This window comes from Leucopleurus acutus (assembly GCF_964270905.1).
Source record: "Leucopleurus acutus genome assembly, chromosome: 4".
Lineage (NCBI taxonomy): Eukaryota > Metazoa > Chordata > Mammalia > Artiodactyla > Delphinidae > Leucopleurus > Leucopleurus acutus.
The window spans coordinates 123,631,750-123,641,511 of record NC_139146.1 but is presented as its reverse complement, the minus strand read 5'-3'; the positions used below and the strand labels follow the sequence as shown (position 1 = coordinate 123,641,511).

General features: G+C 46.1%; 1 pseudogene across 1 annotated transcript; it reads right to left on the bottom strand.

The window, feature by feature from the left end:
• Window positions 1-3,595: 3,595 nt before the first annotated feature.
• On the bottom strand, window positions 3,596-7,112 carry LOC309960742 (ataxin-2-like protein; annotated as a pseudogene). The gene is made up of 3 exons: window positions 5,472-7,112; window positions 3,843-5,399; window positions 3,596-3,743 (listed from the first exon to the last, which is right to left on the bottom strand). The product of its transcript is annotated as an ataxin-2-like protein (transcript).
• Between the last annotated feature and the right edge of the window lie 2,650 nt (window positions 7,113-9,762).

Here is a 9,762-nt window from a genome sequence, read left to right as displayed (position 1 = left end):
CTTTAAATGATAACTGGGACTTTTCGGAATTTATAGCTTTGTTATATAATCTTCAGATTAAATATGTGCAGTTTTTCATATTGAGTACGCCTCAGCCTGTACCAGTATCTTGAGGGTGCATTTAACTGAAGAACATTAGGCTTCCTATAGTGGTTTGTTGATTGAGTTGAAACACTCAAACAGTGACCTCAGTCCTGTGTTAGAAGAGATTTGTCACAAGTTTTACATATATTATGTTTACAAACATAATCCCAACTTCTAAGGTACAGTTAGAGTATACCAATCAGGCAACCCATAAGTATTTTTTGAATGCATACTCGTCATTCGTTTATTCACTGAATTATTTTTTCAAATGTGTCTGTATTTTTTTGTTTGTTCAGCACTTTGCCAGGTTTAATAAGCATAGAAAGTGGTCCTTAAAGAGGATTCATTCTAATGCTTTTGGCATACTTGTTGACACATAGAGTTAGTAATTACAGAATTTTTAACCAGACTGTATTTGTGAGCTGGTACAGAAACAGTACAGAAGGCATTTCAGTGTCCCTCTTACAGCAAATAATGCACAGTGATCCTCTAACACCCAAAGCTTCCAGGAAGGAGGGTATACCATGAGTGGCTTTGAAGTTAATGAAAGTCTAATAAATTTTGGATTTTGGTAGAAACATTTCTATTGAATATATATAGTAATGCTACATATTGGTATAATGTAAAACTGAACTCAGAGAAAATTTTTTACAATTATAATGTGTTCCTTAAATTTACTATGAATGCACTGAATGAGTTTATTGAGGTAAACACTCATGTTACTCCTGAAATAACATAAAGAGGGGTACACCTGGCTCGGCAAAATGTATCAATTACTGAAGGACATTTTTTTCTACTCTGAATAGGTTAATCATAGAGTTCTGAAATTTTAATTGACTTTGGTGTTTGATACGCCTTTGAGCAAATCAGAACCCTATTGCCTACCGTATATTGATATTTTTTTCACAGAGGAATTTACTAAAAATGATAAAAAGAAAGAACTCCTCTATGACTTAAGCTAAATGTTAGAGCAGCTCACTGTTCATTCCTGTCTGACAGTGCACAGTGCTGCCAGCCACCCTCCTGGCCTGTATAATACAACCAGACACATGTGGGTATGCTCCTCAATCGCTGTTCCTTGCGCACAGTTTCAGCTCAGCATTGTACGCTGTAGATATCCTTGCTCTCAGTGAATGTCTCCCTCTTTTGCTTTGCCTTTGTCATTAGTCTGAAAACTTGGAACAACTTATCTATGATCTTTAGTTTCTCTTCAAGATTGTGATTTTTAGATTTGCTATTTGTGGCCACCTCAGGTAAACATTCCACCTGAACTTCTCCAACCCTGAGAGACCTTCTCTTTACCTCTTTCTCACATTTCTCACCTGGTGAGCAGACCCTGGGCAAATTTTCCCTTTGCAGTGTAATTTGACTTTGCTAGTGGGTAGACCATTGCAGTTTTCAATTGCTGTTAAGAATTTTAGGTTTCCTTATTATGGAAATAATAAAAGATAAGTTAATTAAGTTATATTTAAAGTGCAATTATTTTTTAAAAAGGAGAAGACATCAGTACTTATATCTTTGAACTCTGTTTAAAAGAGTTTTGATGAATATGGAAGACCACCATGATTTTTCAGGGTACAGTGACACCAAGTATACATCTCTTCAGGTTCTTAGCTAAGTCCACTTTCGACCATACTATCGCTTCCACATTCTCAACTACATTATGGCTGTGATTAAATGATCTCCCACATATGAAGTACAATTGTAAAACTGAGCTCTCTGTTCCTTCTGGGTTTGCCACTAAGGAAGTTATTCAAGATACATATCAAATCTCCTGGATTGAGATGAATTGGCATGAAATATGATCTGAGGACCGTGAGGCATCTACCAGTATCTTTGTGTCACTGCAGTCTCATGGAGAGGCTTTTGTGAGTCCCTGTGGGCCAAGAGCTAGAGGCATGAGAAACCGTAGCTGCATGGTCACAGATGCTGTAAACCCCTCCTTCCTCTGTGTGTCAGCCGTCTCCTTAGCAACACATTTTCTCTCTTGCCTTTGGAAATTGTTATTGAGTAGAAACATTTTGGGTTGTTATAGCAATGAAGATGACTAAAACCAAGGCCAAGAGATAACTGCTTTCCTCCCCAGTAGGAAAAGAGCTCTCCCATGAACGTACATTAGTCATTAGTTGAGCATTCCCCTCATACTTGATGGCTTTATAGGGACCCTCATGCTGAAGTCCCACAAGCTGGGTTTGAAAATACCTTGGAAACCCAAGTGAATTCTGCCAGGAAACGGACAATTCAAAATTCATTATAAGAACCAATTCTAGGAAAAAATTCAAGAAGTATGGCCCACTTTCTAATTTGTGTCCTGTTAAACTGAAGGAACTATAAACTTATTAGCTACCCCTTACAAAATGGAACAGTGCAGCACCACAATTATGTCACATTTTTAAAAGAACACAAGTTTGGGGAGACACTGTAAATATTAAACTTTAATTACTGATAAATAATGTACCGAGTCAACCAAAGGTTTTTCTTGGAGACTTGAAAGTAAAAGGAGGAAATGTATTCAAGTAGATAATCATTTATGTAATCCTTGCCAGCTATGAGTGCAAATGAGGTGACACCAATATTTTCCTGGCCCCTGAATTCACCTGGTAATGCAGCATTTTTATCATCACTTAAAATCTCTCATAGGATTACTGTTGAGCATCCGTGGGGATGTCACACATGAGACCATGAATGTATTGTACACCAGGTTCTGCTTTGACCCTTCCCAGATGCCCATTTCCCTCCACAGCCCATGAGGGCATCTCACATTAGTTTAAAATTTCATATTTTTTTTAATTTAAAAAAATATTTTTATGTAATAAAAAGTAAAAGTCCTTGTCCAACCATCCTGGTGGGTCACCTGTGTCTCTCACACAGATCACTCAAGTTAATGGGGAAGAAAGAACAGGGGGCCCAAGTCTGAGGTTATAAATAATAGAAAATAAAAGATCTTCCATCTCCAGCGGGGGGATAGATGAGAGGATAGGAGAGCAAGATGGGGTGGGGATGGGCAGGGGCAGAGCAGAAACCCCCCACCCCTGCTGGACCCTGGCCCTGCCCACTTTGAGGCCCTTCCCATTCAAGGCGCTTGGCAGGAATTCCCCAAGGGGGAGATAAGGGGCTGGGGGGCTGGGACTTCTCCGAGATGCTGGGGGAAGAGACATAGATCACTCTTCCCTCCACTCATGGAGGTCTCAGGTCACAGCCAGGACAATCTTCAGTTCCATGGGGGTTAGAGAGGGAGATGCCGGGAGGGATGAGATTGAACTGGTTGGAGGGGAAAGAGAAGAGAGCAGGCACATTAGAACCCAAGCAGCTGTCCCTTCATCCAATGCCGTCCAGTGTGGGGTTGCGGGGGGGAGTGTTGATAGGACCGACCTCCTCAAGGTGTCTCATGGGGCTGTCAGAGGCACAGATCAATCGCCGTTTCCCAGTGAACCAGAGCTCTTCCTCATGTGCCCAGCTCAGCCCCCCACATCCCAGCCTGACGTTGTCTGCTGTGCTGACCTTACCTTGGCTAAGTCAGGAGACAGTTGGGTTCACTGAGAGCTGAGGAGGCAGTGGGGAGGGGGGCTGCTGGATCACAACTGAGGGAGGATGGAAAGAAGCAAAGAACAGAGCCAGGAGCAAGCCCCTGGTGGCAGCGACTGTGGCTTCTGCTTACCCTACATCACAGACAGGTGCAGGTCGGCAGGCGCCCTGTGCAACAGCCCTGCCTCCAAGACCCCTCACTCCCTACCCAGAGCCCGTGCATCCTGCCCTACCTGCAGTGCATCAGCCAAATTCCTCCAGCTAATGAGAACTCAAGAATCCTGTCATCAGCTCCTCCGGGACATCCAGGCACCTGGCCAGGCTGCTTACCTTGGGAGTGTCTGATGTAGGGGTAGGGTGAGGGTATGGAAGCTGAGAATGCAGGCACCCCACTGTGGGGCATTGCACCTTGAGGGGAGCCCCCATGGCTCTGGGGTAGGTGCAGCATCATCATCTGGGGCAGGTGGGGAGCCCCAGGGTGAGGAGGCTGGGCTGTTGTGATTCCAGTTTGGACATGGGCGTGGGTAACATGGGCCATATTGGTGACACCATGGGGCAGCTGCTGGTGGGCATGGATGGAATACACAGCGGCTGGTTGGGGGAAGCTGCTTTGACGGGACTGGGCAGAAGGTCCGGGTGGCAGAGAAGGTGGTGTACCTGTCAGGACCCCTGAGTGGTACAGGCTCTGCTATGGCTATACACTGCCCAGGTGTGGGGCCTGCCCCACCTGGTGTTGGATGGGACCAGGGTCCACATGCTGGGACTGCAGTTGGCTCCCAATAGGCATGGTGGCTGGTTGCGGCTAGTGCGCATGCAGCTACATGACATGGTGCAGATAGGACTGGTGAACCGTGGCATAAAGGGCTTGGGGGGTGGGCTGCTCTGCAGAAGTGTACTGAGGGGTGAAGGGTGACACAATGGCCTGGGGATAGCTCCCTGACATCATCATGCATGGGTTGCTTTGAAGCATGGGGGCAAACACTGTCTGTGAGGGGTAGGGGGCTATGGGCTGCATCATGGTGGGCTGGCCTGGGAACTGCTGTGGGTTGTAGGGGATGTAGGAAGAATAAGGTGTGGCAGCCACCAGAGGTGGGGCAGAAGCGGTGGCGGTGGCCTGCATCATCAGAGGGGCTGAAGCTGTCTGGTATTTGTCCGAGTGCTGGGAGGGCAGGGAGCCTTTTGCTCCCTGGTACTTGTCCTGCTGTCCAGGCATTGAGTTGGACACAGGATTTCTGTCCTGAGGTGCCTGAACAGCTGGTCCCATGTGTATCTGAGGTATATAGGAAATGTACTGGGGGCTTTATAGCCCACTCTGACCTGCTGTCAGCACCGGGATGGAGGGAGTTGAATGAGTCCGGGGCCCAGGAGAAGTTGGAGTACTGGTTGATTTATTAACACACAACAGGGGCTTAGTGAGATTGAACTCCTTGGCCTTAGGGTTCAGTGTTGACTTCTTCACTTGTTCAGCAACAGGGACCTCATCCTTGTCATCTCTTTGGCTTGGGCAAGGCAGAGGGGGCTGATCCCGCCCCTCGGTTCCTCCTGCTGGTGGCAGGGGTAGTTCGTCCTCCTTAAGCGATACGGATTCTAAAGGGAAGAAACAGCCCCCAGGGAGTCTGAAGCCAAAAGACCTCCTTCTCCTTCCCTTTAGCCTCCTTCTTTAGGATCTGGGGAGGGAAAGGATCCAGGCTGGTCTCAGGGGAGCTACTAGGCTGAAACTTAAACTGGGCCCCAAACTTTCTCAGTTCTTCCAGTTGAAAGTGTTTCTGTTTGTTCTGAAGGCCAGGGACTTTCCTAGCTATCCAGGACAGCTCCTGGAACTGCAGCGTTCTCTCAGGTTACTTGGCCAGGAGTTCTTTTACATCTGTGGGGGCCAGTGAGATCTTTGGAGAAGCTGGGGAAATGGAGCCTACTCCAGGATCGCTAACTGATGACATCATGGGGATGGAAGCTGAAGAGGTCGGTACTGCTGAGCAGATGGGAGTCTCAGGACAGGAAGCTGAGACTGGGGCAGGGACAGCTGACTTGGGAGAGTGCAGGGGGTACATCCGGCCCACTGCAGGAACAGGTGGAACAGAAGCTTCTCCAGAAGGCCTGTTGCTGGGGGAAGACAGAGTCTTGGTACCTCTCAGAGGCCACTGTGCCTTAGGGGACATGCGGGAGGGGCCTCCATCGATACTGCATGTCTCAGAACCTGGGCTACGGCTGCTATTGTCAAGATGGTGAAGGCCAAGAGGTGGCAAAGAGCTAAGGCCAGGCCGGCCGGCACGAGTACTACTGCATCAAACTCCTCCCCTGGGACATTCCTGAACTCGATGAGGTAGAGGGATATACTTTCCCTCTCTAGATGCCAAGCTGGGGCTCTCTCCTCCTGAACCCCGTTGCTGAACTGCACTGTTCTCCTCCTTGGTGCACCCTTCATCATTCTCCATGGCGATCCGCAGGCAGTACTGGGGGCTCGATTTAGTCTTTCAAGTCAACTGGGCTGCACACAGCTCCCGCTGATGAAACTCTTCTGAGTTGTCCTTCTCTAAGGGACAAGAAGAGAGACTACTGTCATAGGAGGTCTTTACACTGTAGTTCTCTTCATTGAACTTGAACATTTCATTGGGGTCCCATCCATTGGACATGTCAGACTCCAGGTCATAGTCATCGCTGTTGCTGTCGCCCCCCTCCCAGCACTGAAGCATCTTCTCTTTGTGCTCCCCACTCACTTTTGAGTTCATGGCAATGGCTGAATCAGTGAACTTTAGTAGCATAATTGAAGTCAACATTTTGGAAGTAGACAAGCACGACATCACTTGACTTAAACACCATGGTGTCCACAATGTCTTCCTAATGAGGGCCACCTGCTGGCTCCAATGCGTTCTCTGCACAGCGTCTACTGCCAGTTCAAACTTTGAGCTCAGCATCCACAGGTGGTACCATTCTTCACCTTTACATCACAAGTGGAGCCCACAACAGTTGTAAGGAAATGCAGCATTCTGGAATTGCTGTCACCCTCAAACACCAGTGACTGTGGGGTGTCTTTCCTGTGCTTTTTCCCCTGGCGCTGCTGATGACCGCTGCCCTGGCCTCTCCTGATATTTCTGCTGTGGTGGCGGTGGCTGTGGTGCCAAGATGCCCTCGGCTCTGGCGGAGCCTGCTCCCCGCAGCAGCTGCAGGCCCCAGGCAGGGGGAAGCGGCCGCGGGAGGCCCTGGGGCAGCGGAGGTGGAGGCCAGGGGCCCCCAGGAGGCGCCCGTTGGGATGGCTGGTGCTCTTGGGAGGCCAGTGGACCACGGCCTGTTGCGTGGGGGCGGCTGCTGGGGCTCGAGGTCTGTTGTGGTGGCTGAGGCTTCAACTTGAGGGCAGCGTCTGGAAGGGGAATTAGGGGGAAGTGAGGGAAAGAGGAGGCCTGGGCTGGGCCCCTGCTGGAGACTGTGGGAAGTGAGGGGGACTGGGAAGCTGGGGCCCCACCACCGTTGGTGGGCGGGGGCGAGCCCCACGGTGTCGGGAGCTCCATTCCTTTAATTCCAGATAATTTTATCTCACCATAACACATTATTATGACTCAAAGCATTTTATTGACCACCCTAACAAAACATGTATGTAAGTTGAAATTTAATTTTTGCACATGACCATATGACCTAGGGACCAATAGATTTCTTCTGAATTAAGAAACCCCAAAGGAAGCAGACGCTCAGCCTGGAGGAGGCACAGTTTCACATCCAGCAGACAACATGAGAATTTCTGTGCGGTGCTTGTACAATCTCATGTCTCTGGTACTTGGCCAAAAACCAATTGTCATCCATCAGGGGCATCCTCCCTCTGAACAAATAAAACTAAATATAGCAGGTGACCACTATGATCAGCAAGCGTCATTTACCCGAGTAATTGTGCCTATGAGCACTTAAGGAAGATTCATGTTGAAGGGGCTTACAGAGGTTATTGTTGACCGTCAGAGACAAACCAACGATGCAGAGAAAAAAATGTGGAAGCGATTAAGATGCATAGTTCATGGGGATAACTTTGGCACTCAAGAGATCTCTGGAGCCGAAAGATTTCAAGAGTTAAGTAAACATGTTTTATACATCACACACAGTGGCGGAGATAAATTGTCAACAATTAGAAAATAACGTTGGTGCCTGATTTTAATAAGGCTACTGCTGAGGATATCTCTAACACATGTCCTAGCTGCCAGTGGCATGATCCTTACAAAACTATAAAAGTAGGAAGTGAAAAGGAGGTAAAGTCCTGAAACCCCTTTGAACATCCCCAAATGGATTTTATACAAATGCCCCAAGCAATGAGCTATGATTGTGTTCCAGTTATTACTTACTTTTTCTTAGGGTGAATCAAGGGCTTTCCTTGATTCACCCTAAGAAAAAGTAAATAATAACTGTAACTATGGTCCTAAAAGTGGTAATAGTCCTCCTCCTTCTTCTGTTAATAATATTAATAATAATAATAATAATTGCTTGACTTTATTTTCCTGACTGGGGTGTGGTGGAAGTCAAGAAATTCAGTTATCTCTCCATTGGCATAGGCACATATTTCCCTGGCATTGCTATTATTTAACTCTGTAAATGTTCACTTTTTATTCAGAAACTTCATTGTCTTTTTCATTCAAAATCATCAGGAAAAGTAGAGAGAATCAATGGAATCCTACAATTATTATGAGCAAAGCTCTCAGAAATCCTTGAAATTTCAAGGCCTAAAGTATTACCAATTAGACTTGACTGGAACAAGACCAACTTCCTCCAGGACCCACAAATTGTCTCCTCCCAAGTTAATGATAAGCCTTTCCATGTGTTTGGGAATTTCATTTCCAAAGTCAGATTCTACCTATTGCAAACTGATATGATTAAATAATACAGGGGGCTCATATCCAGCTTTATTGCCAACAGATTCAAGCTCCATTGTAGAACAGTCACCCTGCATGATCTGAAGCCTGAAAAGCTGGTCTTCAGGGAAAGACATCAGAGAACTCTGCCCTTGAACCATGATGGAAAGAACATTATGATGTACTATTAACAATTGAAACATCAGCAAAACTCCAAGATGGTCATTAGATTCACGTTTCTTAATTAAGAAGACATACGCCATTTCCTCTAGAGCACTGGATGTCCAGTCCATCAGTAGTCTGTAAACTGACAGCTACACGGGTGAACAGTATCCTCCCAAGACTGGTCAAGTTGGTTACTGCAGACATAGACTGTTTCTGTCCAAGGCAACAGAATATAATTTTCTGATTCCCTGGTACAGTTTTTCTTTGCTTACTTCTAGTCTTGGTTATTATTATTGTACTTTGACACCCTCTGTTAACTGAATAAAGGTTTTTCAAATTACTCTCTATTATTTGTATTCTGTTATATTTTTACTCCCTAAGGTCTTTTGCCCCTTAAGGAAAAACAAACTGTCTTGCTCATTTGTCTCTTAGCTACTGTGGTAGTTAATTTTATGTATCAACTTGACTGGATCAGGGAATGCCCAGGTATCTGGTGAAACTATTTCTGGGTGTTGTCAGTGAGGGTGTTTCTAGATGAGATTAGTATTTTAGCTGGTGGGCTCAGTAAATTAAGTTGCCCTCTCCAACTGCTAGGCATCATCCAATGTGTTAAGGGCCTGAATAAAACAAAAAGGTGGAAGAAGGAGGCATTTGCCCCTTTTTCCTGCCTCATTGCTGCTGAGCTGGGACATCTCATCTCATCTTTTCCTGCCCTCAGGCTGGCATTTACACTATTGGCTTCTCCCATTCTCAGGCCTTCAGGCTTGGACTGAACTACACCACTGGCCTCCTGGGTCTGCAGCTCGTGGATCATGGGCCTCCTTAGCCTCTATAACTGCATGACCCAGTTCCTCATAATAGATCTCCTTTCATATCCTATTGGTTCTATATCTCTGGAGGACCCTGACTAATACAGCTACAATTCTGAATTTAATTCATTACTAGACTTGTCTTCTTCTATCTGATTCTGCTGACAGAAAAATGTAATAGTTATTCCTTTTAACATTTCAGAAGGTAGATTTCATCTTATAGGCCCCTTCTCATTCTTAAATTTCAATCACCTAATGCATTCCAAACTTCAGCCTTGTGAAAAGTGGACCTTGACTCCACATCAACAAAATGATTTTTCTCAGGTCATCACAACCCTGTCAACAAAACCTATCAT